Genomic DNA, 14,245 nt, shown 5'->3' with positions numbered 1-14,245 from the left:
GCATTCCATTGTGTGAGTACCATGGTAAATTTAACTAGTACCCTGCACTTGGGTTGTCTAGCCTTTTACTCTTATACATAACACTGGAGTGGATACCTTGTCATTTTGCATGCACTCAGGCATATATATGGGACTGAGTCACAGAATAGGATCGCTGGGTCAAAGGGTAACTACATTTGTAATCTAGGTAGATGTAACCCAATTGTTCTGCATAGAGGTTAGAACATTTTGTGCCCCAGCAACAATGTATGAAACCACCTGATTATCTACAGTCTCATTAACAAAGTGTATGTCAAACTTCTTTAATATTGTTAACACAACTGACATAGTCTCTTTCAGGGTATTTCATTCTTTCCAGTTCTCAGTATCCCCCTCCATGTTGTCTGTGGCCTTTTCCCTCATGGAGGATCATTTCTTCTCACGTTTAGAATTTGCCTTAGTGAGCATTTCTTCACCAGAGATTTACCTCCCCCTTCTTCTGATTAGCTATTGCTACCAACAGATGACTCCAAAGCCCAGTGGCTTAAAATGACTATTTTATGTCGCTCACAATTCTGCAGGTCAGAAATTCTGGAAGGGCTTGACTGGGCAAGTTCTTGCTTGATTTCTTTCATGTTGTTGCAATCAGATGCCACCTGGGCCTAGAGTCATCTGAAGGCTCAACTGGGCTAGGCATCCGAGATGGTTCTGGCTGTCAGCCTAAGAGCTCAGCTGATGTGTAGGTGGCAACACCTACATGTGAACTCTCCAGCATGGCAACCTCAGCATGGTGACACCTCTTTATGTGGAGGTTTTGGGCTTCAGAATGTTTCAACAGACAAGGTGGTAACTTCAAGGCCTCTTAAAGCCTAGCCTCAGAAATCATGTAGCATCTCTTCAGCTATATTCTGTTGATCGAAGTAATCAGAAGCCTTCCTGGATTAAGTGAAGAAGCATAGACCCCACCCTTCAGTGCAATATCAAGGATATTTTTTAAACCATCACATTTCTGAAGACCCAAGGGTGCTGGACTGTAGAAGGATCCCTACAGGATGTGTTTCCATCTCCCTCAGCCAGGTGGCTCAGAGGTTTTGTTGGTCTAAAACCAGTTTTTATATTGATTTCTCAGCTTAGAGATTCTCATACCATATGGGTAGTGAAAATTCATACTCCCATCCACTTGCGGCACAAAGCTGTGGTTTAATTTTCTTACAAGGAACTTTTTTTATAAAGGTTTTATTTACTTATTTGAGACAGATAGAGAGAGCACAAGCAAGGGAAGGGCAGCAGGAGAGGGAAGCCTGCTCCCCGCTCAGCAGGGAGCGGGACACCATGCCCAATCCCAGGACCTGGGATCATGACCCAAGCCGAAGGCAGACACTTATCGACTGAGCCACCCAGGAGCCCCCAAGAAACTTTTTTAAAAAATCCATTTAGAGTTATGGGCAGATGACATGCCATTCTTGTTAAGTCTTTGGGCCAATCAGGAGAGTTTTCTAGTCTACCTTCACTGAGGGGACAGCTCTTTTGGAACTCTAGCTTTATGAAATGAAGTAAATTCTAACTTGTCTTGTATGGACACAATGCCACATCTTTTGTGGACATTAAAACCCAATACTTGGCCACGAGGCCCTATATCTGGGTCTGATGCTGCACCCTATCCCCACCCCAAACCCATGGGACCTTGCTTTTAATTTCCTCTTAATTTTGCACTTGTAGGGATTTGCTTTCCTTTATTTTGAATGAAGCTATATATTTAAAAGTTATTGTTGATATAGTCTGTCCAGCATCTTTATGCATTTGTAGGAAAGATTATCTATAGTAACTCAGTCCAAGACAGTCCAAGAAGTCTTCAGTTCTCAAACAACTTTTGAGGGTAAAAAAAGGAGAATTTTTGAGTGACTGCCTTTGAAGGTACAGTTAGGGGGCCATTATTAGTGAGCAAGAATAAATGTTTTCCCTTCACTGGCTTGCTTTCCTGTAAGGGCATCTCTTTCGTATTCTCTGATCTAGATCCATGGGCAGCTGCCATTTTAGCCAACCTCCAATGGCAGCTGAAGCATGTGTAGTCACTGCCTTTTTGCCATCCCGCACAGCTATTCTTCTTGTCGTAGATTTGGCAGGATAATCAATAGGACCCAAATGGCAATCAATTTCATGTGATTGCACTTGGTTTCCCATCGATTTCAATGCTGACTCTATGGCAGAATAATGAGGGAAAGCTGATGCCAATCATTGCCTGTGAATGCCACTGCACATCTTTCTAGGTGACTGAACAGCATCAAAGAGATGGGGAGAGAGAGACGTGCTGGCAAAAAGACAGAGGGAGGACAGAGCGAGCTTCAGTGATGAAGATGAAGAAAACGATGTTAATAGAGTTGTGAAGAGGAAAGCTTGAATTATGACAGTCCTCTGATCCAGAACACCACTGAAAAACTGGGGGTTCGTACGGCAGAGGATAAAAATCAGCCTCGGGGCCATTAAGCTGGAAGAAGATTCCAAGGTATGTTTCCCTAACAATCATGATGTGTAACAGCTTCATCGTAGTGAGGAAATCTTAGTTGTAGGTTCGCACTTGGAAATGATTAGTCTAATCACTGTTTGATCATCAGATGTCATTTTCTCGAAGCCAAGAACCACATTTTTATTTACCCACAAAGTACTCAACCATCCTCCACCATATGGATCCTCAATGAATAATTGATGGAAATATAGATTGTACCTTTTATGGATATCTTCTTCTAATCTGTGGACCTAATAATGTATTGTTAGTATTCTCCAGCGTTCGCTCAATGTTGACATCCTAGTTTGACATATGACAGAGCCATCACACCAAGCGAATGATCGCAGAACGGGCTAATTAAGAAGGCAAAGTTAACAATACAGAAAAACACATTGGACTTAGATTTCTTCTAAGGCATAAGCTCTACTTCACTCTTGTGTTATTTATCTCTGCCTTTGGCAAAAGTTTTCTGTAGAGTATATTTTTACATTTTATTTCTTTTTTTTTTGAGAAGGAAGTATATTTCCAGTAGCCAAAAGTTAAAGTAAAATGGAAAGACATCGGCAACCCGGGTGGCTCAGCAGTTTAGCGTAGCCTTCAGCCCAGGGTATGATCCTGGGGACCCGGGATCAAGTCCCACGTCGGGCTCCCTGCATGGATCCTGCTTCTCCCTCTGCCTGTGTCTCTGTCTCTGTGTCTCTTGTGAATAAATAAATAAAATCTTTTAAAAAAATGGAAAGACCTATATTGAGGCATATCCCTCTTACTTCTTTCTCCATCCACTTCTATTTCTCCTGTCTTGCTTTGGTAATTAGTCATCATAGTTCTGGGGGCTCTAGTGCTTCCTTGCACAAATAGAAGAAAATATGAATAATTATTCTTATGGTTCCCATTTCTTAGGCAAAAGGAGGCGTCCCACAGATGATGTTCGGCACCCTTTTCTACCGAGTGCACCCTAGTGCTTTTTTCCACATTGGTACCTAGGGAAGAACAGCTCCATTCCATCTTGGCAACTGCATAGTATTCCATCGTGTGGCTATGGCAGGGCTCGTTTGTTCTCCTATTAACGGACAATCGAGTCGCGCCCAATCGTTTGCAATTGCAAACAGTGCTGCAATGAATAATCATGAACATATGTCATTTCTGACATGTGCAGGTGCATCTGGGCAATGGGTTCGAAAGGTAAACACACTTGTAGTTCTAACAGCGTCAGTTTGCCCTCCATACAGGTTATAACATTTGCATTTCCACAGGTAGCGTAGGAGAGCGTCTTCCGCCCCACACTCTACCAAGAGAACATGCTGTGATGTGTTTAGATTCTGGCCAACCTGAGGTGCGAAATAATACCTCGGTGTAATTTTAACTTGCGCTGCTCTAATTATAACTGAGGCTGGGTATATTTTTACATGTCTTGGGGGCCGTTGATGTTGTTTTTGTGTGTGTGCGTGAACTGTGTATATTCTTTGCCTGTTCACCCATGTTCTTTGAAATGCTTTTACGGTTTCTTTCTTACATTTAAATCTCTGGTTCATTTGGATCTTGTTCTAGGGTACCGTCACACAATTTGAGGTATGGATTCCACTTTGTACTTTTTCAGATCACCACCTGGTTGTTTAAAGCGTTCATGAGCCTCCCAATCAGAGAGGCCATCTTTTATCATATGTTAACATCATGTACTTGGCTTCATTTCTGGACTTTCTAGTCTCTTCCAGTGGTCTCATTCATTATTCAAGTTCCTTTTCAATTGCCAAGCCATCCCTGTATGTTTTCTTTTCTGAGAGGGTCAGCGTCCTTGTATTGTTTTCCTTTTTCAGAATTTCACTGGCAACTCTTGCTTATTTTGTACAGAATATCTCTTATAGTTTTGTTTGTAATCATTTGATCTTGGGTGTGAGGACATGAAGGCTATGTTACAGGAACTTCTTCCTATAGATGGTTTTTCCTCTTCTTATGAAAACTGAAACTGAATGAAATCACCAAGTTTAGATGGAGGGGTTGCTTGTGAATCTGAGATGGACGTTGCATGGGTCAGCATAACCCAGAAGCATCTTGTTCTGAAGAATTACCTTATCTCACCAAGTAAAATAAAGTAGGTGAGCTCACAGCCCCATCCTCCCAGGTTCTAGGATGAACCAAGCCAGTAAAGCATAAGCCTCTGGCTTCAGATCTAGCAGCCTTAAGGGAAAGCGTCCAGGAAGCTGCTATTTGGCTCTGGTGGATGAAAGCTGGGAGAGGTGCCATGACATTTGTGAGTGAACCCTGCACCCAGACTGGGGCAGGTGTTACACGTATCCCATACCTACATTAAACCACTCCTTCCTTAGATTGGAAAGTGGTGGCCCAAGCCAGGAGGAGCCATTCGCAGCACATCAGCGGAACCACAGGTGTTCATCCCAGGGAACAGCACTCCTGGGCATACCTGTCTGGAAGGGGCTGGGGTTTGGGGAGGTCAGGAAAGAAATCTGACAGGGAGGTGCACTTGAATTAGATCTTGTAGGAAAGCAGGGCGTTTTCTGCTAGATGAGTTTGGAAGGGGCATTTCCAAGAGAGGGAACAGCATGGAAGCCCAGAAGCTCAGGGATGCATGGTGCATTCTGGGAAGAGCAAGGGTTTGCTGGGGCTGTAACCAAGGCACACCGGGGCATGGGCAGTGCCCATGTGGACAGATCCTTCAGCGTCCTCTAGGTCAATACCTGGATTCGAACTCGCACTGCTTTCTCTCATCTGTGGGAAGTCATCAAAGGATTCTTTATGTAGCCTGTTTTTATCACAAAAATCCTACCATCACCTAACAAAAATTTAAATGGCACACATAAGTCTTTTTGCCCCCACTTCTCTCCTCCAGAAAGACCACTGCTACAGTTTCTTACACATGTTTTCAGAATTTTCTCTCCAGAAACATGTAATTATTATGGGTCTTTGTCCTTTTTAAATGGCGTTTGTACTACATTGTACTGCAACTTGGATTTTTTTTTCCATTCAATTACCAATCATTTTTAGAACTGCTCTTGAAAAGCCACACCACTGCGTGTGTGGGGACATTACATTCTTTTGGATTGGCATAATGACTTTTCCTCTGCAAAACGTACTAAACAGCTGCACTATCATGAGAATTTTGACACTACGTTTTCAGGCAAAGACATACTGATTTCCTTGATTAGTGGTTTCTAGTCAGAGATTATCATACAGAACTCATTTGAACTGTGCACCATGTTTGAATGAAGCCCAAGTGTTCTGTTTTGCATACGCAGACCAAGCAAGAGCAATGAAGTCTTAGCACCCTCCACGCACCTTCAGCCTGTAGTTCACAGTGCTATTTCCACTCAGTGTTCAGCCTTTACTTTACCCCCACGATGTTCTTCTATGCTAGAACTTAATTTTTAAGAGCAGTTTCAGGGCAAGATAACCACGAGCCCACATAAAAGTGAAGAAAATGGCCCAGAAAGCAGAATTCACCTTCCAAGGAGCAATTCTCTTGCACCCCATTCCACCACCCACCGTCCACTATTAAATCTCTTCTCCTTTGGGCAGGAACACCGGACCATCATTATGTGCATACTTGCAAACTGATGTTTGTCACTTACCTCAACTTGTTTTCATCATTCGACTGATTTCTTTTTCTATCTGCAAAACATTGTGGAGTATTTGAGATTGGATTAGAGTACAACACAATTTTCCCGGTGAAATGGACGTACGTAGTTTTTCATGAAACAGCTCTTTGCTTAGTGGCTAGGCTTTCAGGAGCAAGTCAGAGTCTTAAGGGAGGATGTAGAGGGCCTCTCAGGGTACAGATAATGGCCACGGCCACCCTAGCACACCCCAATCTCCACCATTCAGTTTATGACTTCCCAGTGTTGAGTGTCTGTAGATACCACAGTGGCTCTAACCAGCCATCTCTTACCCGATGGTCTTGAGTTAGTTTGTTAAAAAAAAAAAAAAGGGGGTGGGGGAAAGAAAAATCAACACCAAAAATACTGAGATGGAGACCCATCTATACACATCTTGAAACACTTTCGCAAGCATATCTGTAGGACAAATTTCCAGGAGTGAAATTGCTGGGTCAAAGGAGTTTATGCATTTACAACGTGAAAGCGAGTGCCAAATTGTCCTTCCCAGAAGACCTACCAATTTACACTGCCATTAACATTGGACAGGAGGCCCTACAACCTCATCAACAGAGGACCATGGCGAACATTATCGAATGTGAACAGCAGTCATTTATCTGTTTTTATATGTATTTCTTTAAATGTTAGTGAAGTCTGAGAGTGAAGGAGAGCATTTTTCATGTACTTACGGCTATTTGCAATTCTTTTTCCTTGAACCGCCTCTTCGTGCTCTTTGCCCATTTTTCCATTAACTTGTTACCCTTTCTTTTATTGAATTGTAAGATTTAAGGGTTTTAAATAAGGGTGAGATACACTCACATTTCAGAAAATTCTTTTGCTATCTAGTGCCACATTGATATTACCGTTTATTCCCTTGACTAATGTGCCCATATTTTAGTGATTTCTGATGAATCTGGACATAAGTGTCTCCGACGCTCTCAGGAGGAGCAGAGCTACTGTGAAAGTGTGAAGCTTATAGAATCTCATAGGCTAAGTCTCACTGAGGAAGAGTTTTATTCTTTCCTGAAGTTTGTGGGTTAGGCAGAAAATGACAGTTGCCAGGAAATTTGACAAAAGAAAAAGAGCAGATAGATTATATCTTCCGAAAATAAAATAAACATTGGATTTGTCAGACTTTTTCAAAATTAGGAAATAAAAGATATACCAGCATTGTATTAGTTTCTCTAAAATGCTGCTTTCATTTCTCTCTGAAGGTCAGAAACATTTCTTCTCACTCCTCTTTGGAGAATTCACACTTGGTTAATGAAGGCAATCCTTTTCCAGGACTGAACTTCCCATTTTCCCTTATACACACTCTGAACTCCCCAAGTGGGCATTCATGCCCTTTCAGACCTGGCTATGACCTACCTTTCCAGGAAGATTTGTCCGTGTTCTAAAATGCGACATCGCTGCTCTATCCTCAGTAGACGTTAGCCTTTCCTCTTCTTGGGCTTTGTGGTCATGTCCTCATTCCTTGGAGAGTTCCCCACCATGGCCCATCTGGCCCCCAAGGTCAGCCAGGTCCTATTTCTCTTTGAAGTCTTGATTCCTTCGCTCCCACAGGGTCTCCTAGACCCCACCCTCCCCAGCTGTTTGCCTTTTCTTTAGGCTTTTATTTAACCTCTTTTATGAGTGAATTTTGTTTCTCCAATTGGTTAGAAGGCTCTTGAGGTCAAGAGTCCTGTAGTAGAGTTCTTGTGCCCCCCATAGCATAGCTAAGCACCCCCATATTTACTAACTGAACGACATGAATAGGATATTGGGATGCTTCCAGTATGTGATGTGAGGTCCTTCTCAAAACTTTCTACTACAAGGTGCTTGCTTCTGGCCATTCCTTCTCTGCCCCAGCCTGGTGACCCACATCCTCCATCTATCCTTCAACGCTGGGGTACTCCAACTGCTCAGTCCTTCTCCTTCTGCTCTGGAAAAATCTCCTCCATCCCTTATTGTCTGCCATCGGTTACTTAAGAGTGTAGCCTGAACAACCTCTGAAGCCAAACCAGGCTCACCTGGCTGATATTCATATGTCCTTCAGGCATCTGCACCTACATGTCTCTGAGGCAGCCAGACTTAACCTCTCATACTTATTGCTGTCTGCCAGCCCTGTTCCTGTTCATGTATCTTCCATCTCCATGGTGGCCCCACCACCCTCCCTGTCATTCAAGCTAGAAATCTAAGAGTCGACCTTGATACCTTGTTTGGCCCCCTTTCCTACATCCAATCAATTGCCAGACTCCACCAAGTGTGACCCTCTTCCATGACAACTATCATTGCCTTAGCTAAGGTTTGCATCATGCCCAGATAATCGTAGCCACTTTTTCCTTTGTCTCTCTGGCCTTAATCTCCTGACCCTCAAATCCTTCTGGAATGATTACTTTCCCCTACTCAAACAGTTGTCCAGCTCTTTGTTCGCTACAGGGCAAGGTCCCTGATTCTTAGCCTGGTGTATAAGGCCCATGGAGCTCAGTCCCTGTCTCCACTCCTCCTGCTGTGTCTTACAACTCTCACTGAACACGGCAGCAACACAGCGCCACTTATGCTACCTGCCCACCACCCACCCCAGCACCATCCTATTCTTGTCTCCTTGCCTTTTACTCCAAATGTCTGCCTTGGCTCTAACATTCTTCTACCTTTTCTCTGCCTGGCTGCCTGTATTCATCCTTTAACATTAGACTCAGGGTGCCTTTCCCCAGGAAGCAAAGCATTCTCTGATATCTGATTCCCCCCATTGTGGTTCCCACTCCCAGCCTAAGCAATACCCCTTCCAAATCACTGCTTTCACACAGAATGTAATATTCTATTTATTTATGATATTTTTCCTTTCTTGTATTGGGCTTCCCACTTGATTGAGAGCTCTATGAGGACAGGGTTCATATTTTATGCATCTTTAATCTGACACATATTAAATGCCCAGTTTGTTGAATGAAACAACATGAGTGTTTATTTCTCCTCCGTGTATAGACAATCATAGTGATATATGAATGGAATTGTTGAGGGTATTTCACAATCCAGCTTCTAGTGTGTACTCTACAGAAGGTACGTCTTTGTGCCTTTGCGTGGGGTAAGAGTTTCAGAAATTGGTATGAATGCCATGATTTATTACACACCTTTGATACTTGTTTATTCGTTCCTTTGCAACTTGGCTAAACATCAACCTGGTATTACAGAGCCGAAGAAGCAAACTCTATCCTGCTGTGACATGACTAGAAGAGATTGAGTGTGTATGGCAATGGGTGGCCTTATAAAACCAGACTTATTTGGATATCGCTTCTGGGATCCCAGAGACCACGAGCTGCCCCATGATGAGGTAACCGCAAGCATAAGCCAGAGTAAACCAAGCAGCAACAAGGGTGCAGGGGCCAGTAAGGCTGGAGCTGGAGGGGAACAGAAAAGGAATCGGGATTGCAGTGTACTTGTGCAGCTGCTACCTTTGGCACCTACAGAAATATTTCTTACCAAATGGTGACCGAAGCATCAGAACAGATGCGCAAGAAAAACTGGGCAATTTCATCTTGGTTTCCGGTTCTTGGAAAGATGATAAACTCAAATTCCGGTGAACATGTAGGAGGCAATTATCTGCAGTCTATCTCGAGTTGCTGCAGGGGTGAGTGGGTTCTCAGGGTAACCTGGGGGTCAGCTGGTCTGCTTCTGTCCCCTAGCGGTTGGCTCAGAATCATTGATACACCTTAACCTTGCGCAGTGCTTGGCTTTCTGTACAGGAAAGGGGAGACCATGGTCTCTAGAAACGAAGAAGAGGGAGTATCTTTGCGTGGTGGCCCGCACCTTGTAAAATTGGAGCTTCCAGAGTGTCTTTCATTTTTCGTGTAGCTACCTAGTAACTACCTAGAGGCTGACCTATAAAGAACTTCACCAACTCTTACTTTGCTTAAGTCTGGCCATGCCCTCAAAAAATATCGTGGCTTCTTTATTCTGGTAAGAATGATTGACACATTGATTTTATTACCTTCATCCTGTTTAGAATTATTAATAGTTCGTTGTTCCGCTTGATCTTCCTTCCCTGTTAATCTTTGTGAGATTTGTGGTTTGTAATCGTTTTGTAGCCGGCATTCTCAAATAATGTAGTTTTCGTTTTACATTAATCTGAGATGGAATGTTATTGGGCAAAATACCCCTTAGGAGTATAATGAAAAGGACCTATTAATTTTCAGGCCAAGAGGGCTAATTACTCCCCTCCCCCTTAAGTCTGTATTAATTGCTAATAACTTTTTATAGAATTGAGTACATGAAGCTAATTTTGATTTCTTCTTTCCAATGTATAGCATATCTGAAATATTTGGCCGGAACAAGAAAAGGAGCTTTAGAAGGTCAGGTGCTTAATAAATATGCTTTATGATATTGCAGTTTGTAAATGAGTCAAAATTGAAAGAAACTGGGGGCTCTGAGAGGGAATGCTCATGGTTTTAATTAAAGTGGACTGCAGTTGGGAGGCCTGAACATTTTATGGACCCTCACATGGGCAATACTTTATGGGAGATACTTTGTAACACCATTATGGAAACATTTTAAAAGAGATAGTGTTCAAGAGGTGATTTTTAAAAAAAAATATGACAATTTATTATTTTTTTATAATTCTGTGGATTAAGAATTGAAGTAAGGGTCAGCTGCATGGTTTCTGTTCCCATAAAGTTGGCTGGAGTGGTCCATGTAGCTGTGTTCATCCGGGAACTTTGCTGGGGCTAGCCAGTACAAGATAGCCTCTCAACTACAGAGCTTCTCTTTTGTGGTTTCTAATCATTCAGTTATCTTTCCTGGGCATTGTGACAGCCTGATAACTGGGATCCGAGAATGCAAAAACAGAAGCCACCAGGATTTCTGTAAGGTTTAGGTCTAAAACAGAGACGTCACTTGGACCACATTATACTGGTTGGACCAGTGTAAAGTAAGGCTCATTTAAGAAAATATAGAATGGGGCAGCCCGGGTGGCTCAGCAGTTTAGCGACGCCTTCAGTCCAGGGCGTGATCCTGGAGACCTGGGATTGAGTCCCATGTCGGGCTCCCTGCATGGGGCCTGCTTCTCCCTCTGCCTGTGTCTCTGCCTCTCTCTCTCTCTCTCTCTCTCTCTCTCTCTCTGTGTCTCCATGAATAAATAAATAAAATCTTTAAAAAAAAAGAAAATATAGAATGTAATGATCACTATAAAGCTATTCAGGTAACACAGAAATATATTTATTTATGTTTAGTTTCCCCCCACTCCTGCAAATAGAGGCCACATAGTGTGGTAGAGGTGGTTAAGTGTGTAGCCCTGGGCTCAGTCCCATTCAGTGATAATCCCAGCTCCACTGGTGTGACCTTGGGAAAGTTGCTTAACCTTCTTGTTGCTCAGTTTATTAATCTGTAAAATGAGGATAATGAGAGTGCTTCCTAATTCATTCTGTTCCTGGGAAGATTAAATGAGATCATGTCCGTAAAGCCTTTAGAACAATGCCTGACATTCATGTCATAAATGTCTGCTATTTTTAGTATTAAAAGAAATTCTCATATTTGCACCCCTGTTCATAACAGCCTTATTCACAGTAACCAAGACACGGAGGCAACCCAAATGTCCACCTTCAGATGAGCAGCTCCACAGAATGTGATATATCCAGACGCTGGAACGTTATTCAGCCTTGGAAAAAAAGGAAGGAGATTCTGAACGTGCCACAACATGGACAAAGCTTGAGGACATCATGCGGAGTGACATAAGCCAGTCACAAAGAGACAAAAAAATCTTGTATGATTCTACTTACATGAAGCATCTAAAGTAATCACACTCAGAAAGAGAAATGAAACAAAAACAAAGTTAGAATGGGTATCAGGGGCTGCCAGCAGGTTGAGAGAGAGAGTTGGTTTAATGGGCAGAGAGTTCCAGATCTGCAAGAAGGAAAAGTTCTGGAGATTGAAGGCACAGCAACACGAATATACTTAGCACTACTGAACCGTGTACTTGCCAACAGTTAACATGATAAGTTTTTTTTTAAAGATTTTATTTATTTAAGAGAGACACACACAGAGAGAGGCAGAGACACAGACAGAGGGAGAAGCAGGCCCCATGCAGGGAGCCCGATGCGGGACTCGATCCCGGGTCTCCAGGATCAGGCCCTGGGCCGAAGGTGGCGCTAAACCGCTGAGCCACCCGGGGATCCCAACATGATAAGTTTTATGTTATTTTCCTTACCATAGTTAGAAAAAAAAAGACGTTCTCTTCTGAACGTGAGGGAGTTTCTAGGGCGCTGGGAACATTCTATATCTTGATCTGGGTGCTAGTGATACGAGTAGGCTTAGTTTGAGAAAATCCATCAAAGCCATGTTTATGATCCGAGCACTTTCTGTGTGTCTCTTACACTTTAACGAAAAGTTTAGAAACAGAGATACTCCCTTCCTTCGGTGACTTGGCGCTTGCAATCGCAGTGCCAGGAAAAGCACACGATTGCTTATAGTAGCAAAATCTTAAAACGTTAGCATATACAGAGATGACAATTCCGTCAAAGGGAAATGACTCTTAAGCCACAGCGGGTGTGTTAAGAATTCAAGGAATTCAACCACCCTTCATACAATGTCACGACCTGAATAAACTTTATGTAGGAAAATGTGACACAGTTCTTGCTAACTTGCACAAGAACTTTCTTCACTTTTTAAATCAATCATCATGCTTTGGGTAGACTCGGAAGAACTCAGTGACACAAAATATACCTTTTATTTATTTATTTTTGCATTCTTGACATTTTTTCCTTTTTTTTTACATATTTTTTTAATTGGAGTTCAATTTGCCAACATGTAGCATAACACCCAGTGCTCATCCCATCGAGTGCCCCCCTCAGTGCCCATCACCCAGTCACCCCCACCCCCGCCCACCTCCCTTTCCACCACCCCTCGTTCGTTTCCCAGAGTTAGGAGTCTCTCATGTTCTGTCTCCCTTTCTGATATTTCCCACTCATTTTCTCTCCTTTCCCCTTTATTCCCTTTCACTATTTTTTCAAAATATACCTTTTAAAAAATAATGAACAAAAAATGGTGGACATAAAGATTTTTATAACAGCTTGAAATATAATTCACTTCCTACAATTCACTTATTTAAATGGACAATTCAGTGATTTCAGTATATTTGCAGAGCTGTGCAACTGATTCTAGAACATTTTTATCATCCCCCAAAAGAAACCCTGCACCCATTAGTAGTCACGCCTTATTTCTCCACAATATCCACACATTCTCCCCAATCCCGAGGGAACCAGTAATCTACCTTCTGTGTCTATACATGGGGCTCTTACTTATATTCATGGAAGTAGAATCATACCAACATATGATCTTTTCTGACCGGCTGTTTTCACTTAGCATGTTTTTCAGGCTCATCCATGTTGTAGCATGTGCCAGCACTTTCCTTTTGTTATCCAGTAATATTCTATTGTACAGACGTACCACATTTTCTTTATCCATTCATCACTAGATGGACCTTGGGGTTGCTTCTACTTTGGGGCTATTATGAGTAATGCTGCTGTGAACCTTTGAACACAAGTTTCTGTGGAACAGATATTTTCATGTCTCTCCCGAATGGAACTGATGGGTCTGTACATACATTCGGGACACAATACATTGCACATATTCAAAATGCACAACTTGATAACTTTTGACATAAGCTACACCAGGGAAACCATCAGCACCATTGTGATCATGAACAAAGCACCCCTACCCCAAAATTTTGTGTCCCTTTGCCCCCTCCCTTCTGCTCCACCTTATCCCCACCCCTGGCCCCAGGCCACACTGATCTCATTACTGCCACATGGTGGAGCTTGTATTTTCCAGAATTTTCTATAAATGTATCACACAGTACATGTTTTTCTTTGGTCTGGATTTATTTCACTCAGCATTTTGAGGTTCATCCATGTTAGTATGTGTGTGTGTGTGTGTGTGTGTGTGAATAGTTCATCCCAATTTGTTTATCCATTCACCTGTTGATAGACATTTGTGTCATTTATAATTTTTGGCTATTACAAATAAAGCTATTGTAGCCATTCATGGACAAATATCTGTAGGGACCCATGCTTTCATTTCTCTGGGTAAATAAATACCTAGGAATTTAATGGATAGATCATATGATAAATGTTTCTTGAACATTTTTTAAAGATTTATTTATTCATGAGAGACACAGAGAGAGAGGCAGAGA

At 42.4% G+C, this 14,245-nt stretch overlaps 1 long non-coding RNA gene across 1 annotated transcript; it reads left to right on the top strand.

Annotated features, from left to right (window-relative positions):
- Positions 1 to 9,479: 9,479 nt before the first annotated feature.
- Positions 9,480 to 12,102, top strand: LOC111094910. Its single transcript, XR_005385940.1, has 3 exons — positions 9,480 to 10,020; positions 10,368 to 10,412; positions 11,611 to 12,102. It is a non-coding gene; the product is annotated as an uncharacterized LOC111094910 (long non-coding RNA).
- The last annotated feature ends 2,143 nt before the right edge of the window (positions 12,103 to 14,245 follow it).

Source organism: Canis lupus, chromosome X (genome assembly GCF_011100685.1).
Source record: "Canis lupus familiaris isolate Mischka breed German Shepherd chromosome X, alternate assembly UU_Cfam_GSD_1.0, whole genome shotgun sequence".
Lineage (NCBI taxonomy): Eukaryota > Metazoa > Chordata > Mammalia > Carnivora > Canidae > Canis > Canis lupus.
Note: the sequence above shows the minus strand (reverse complement) of the source record. Positions and strands in the feature narration are given on the sequence as shown.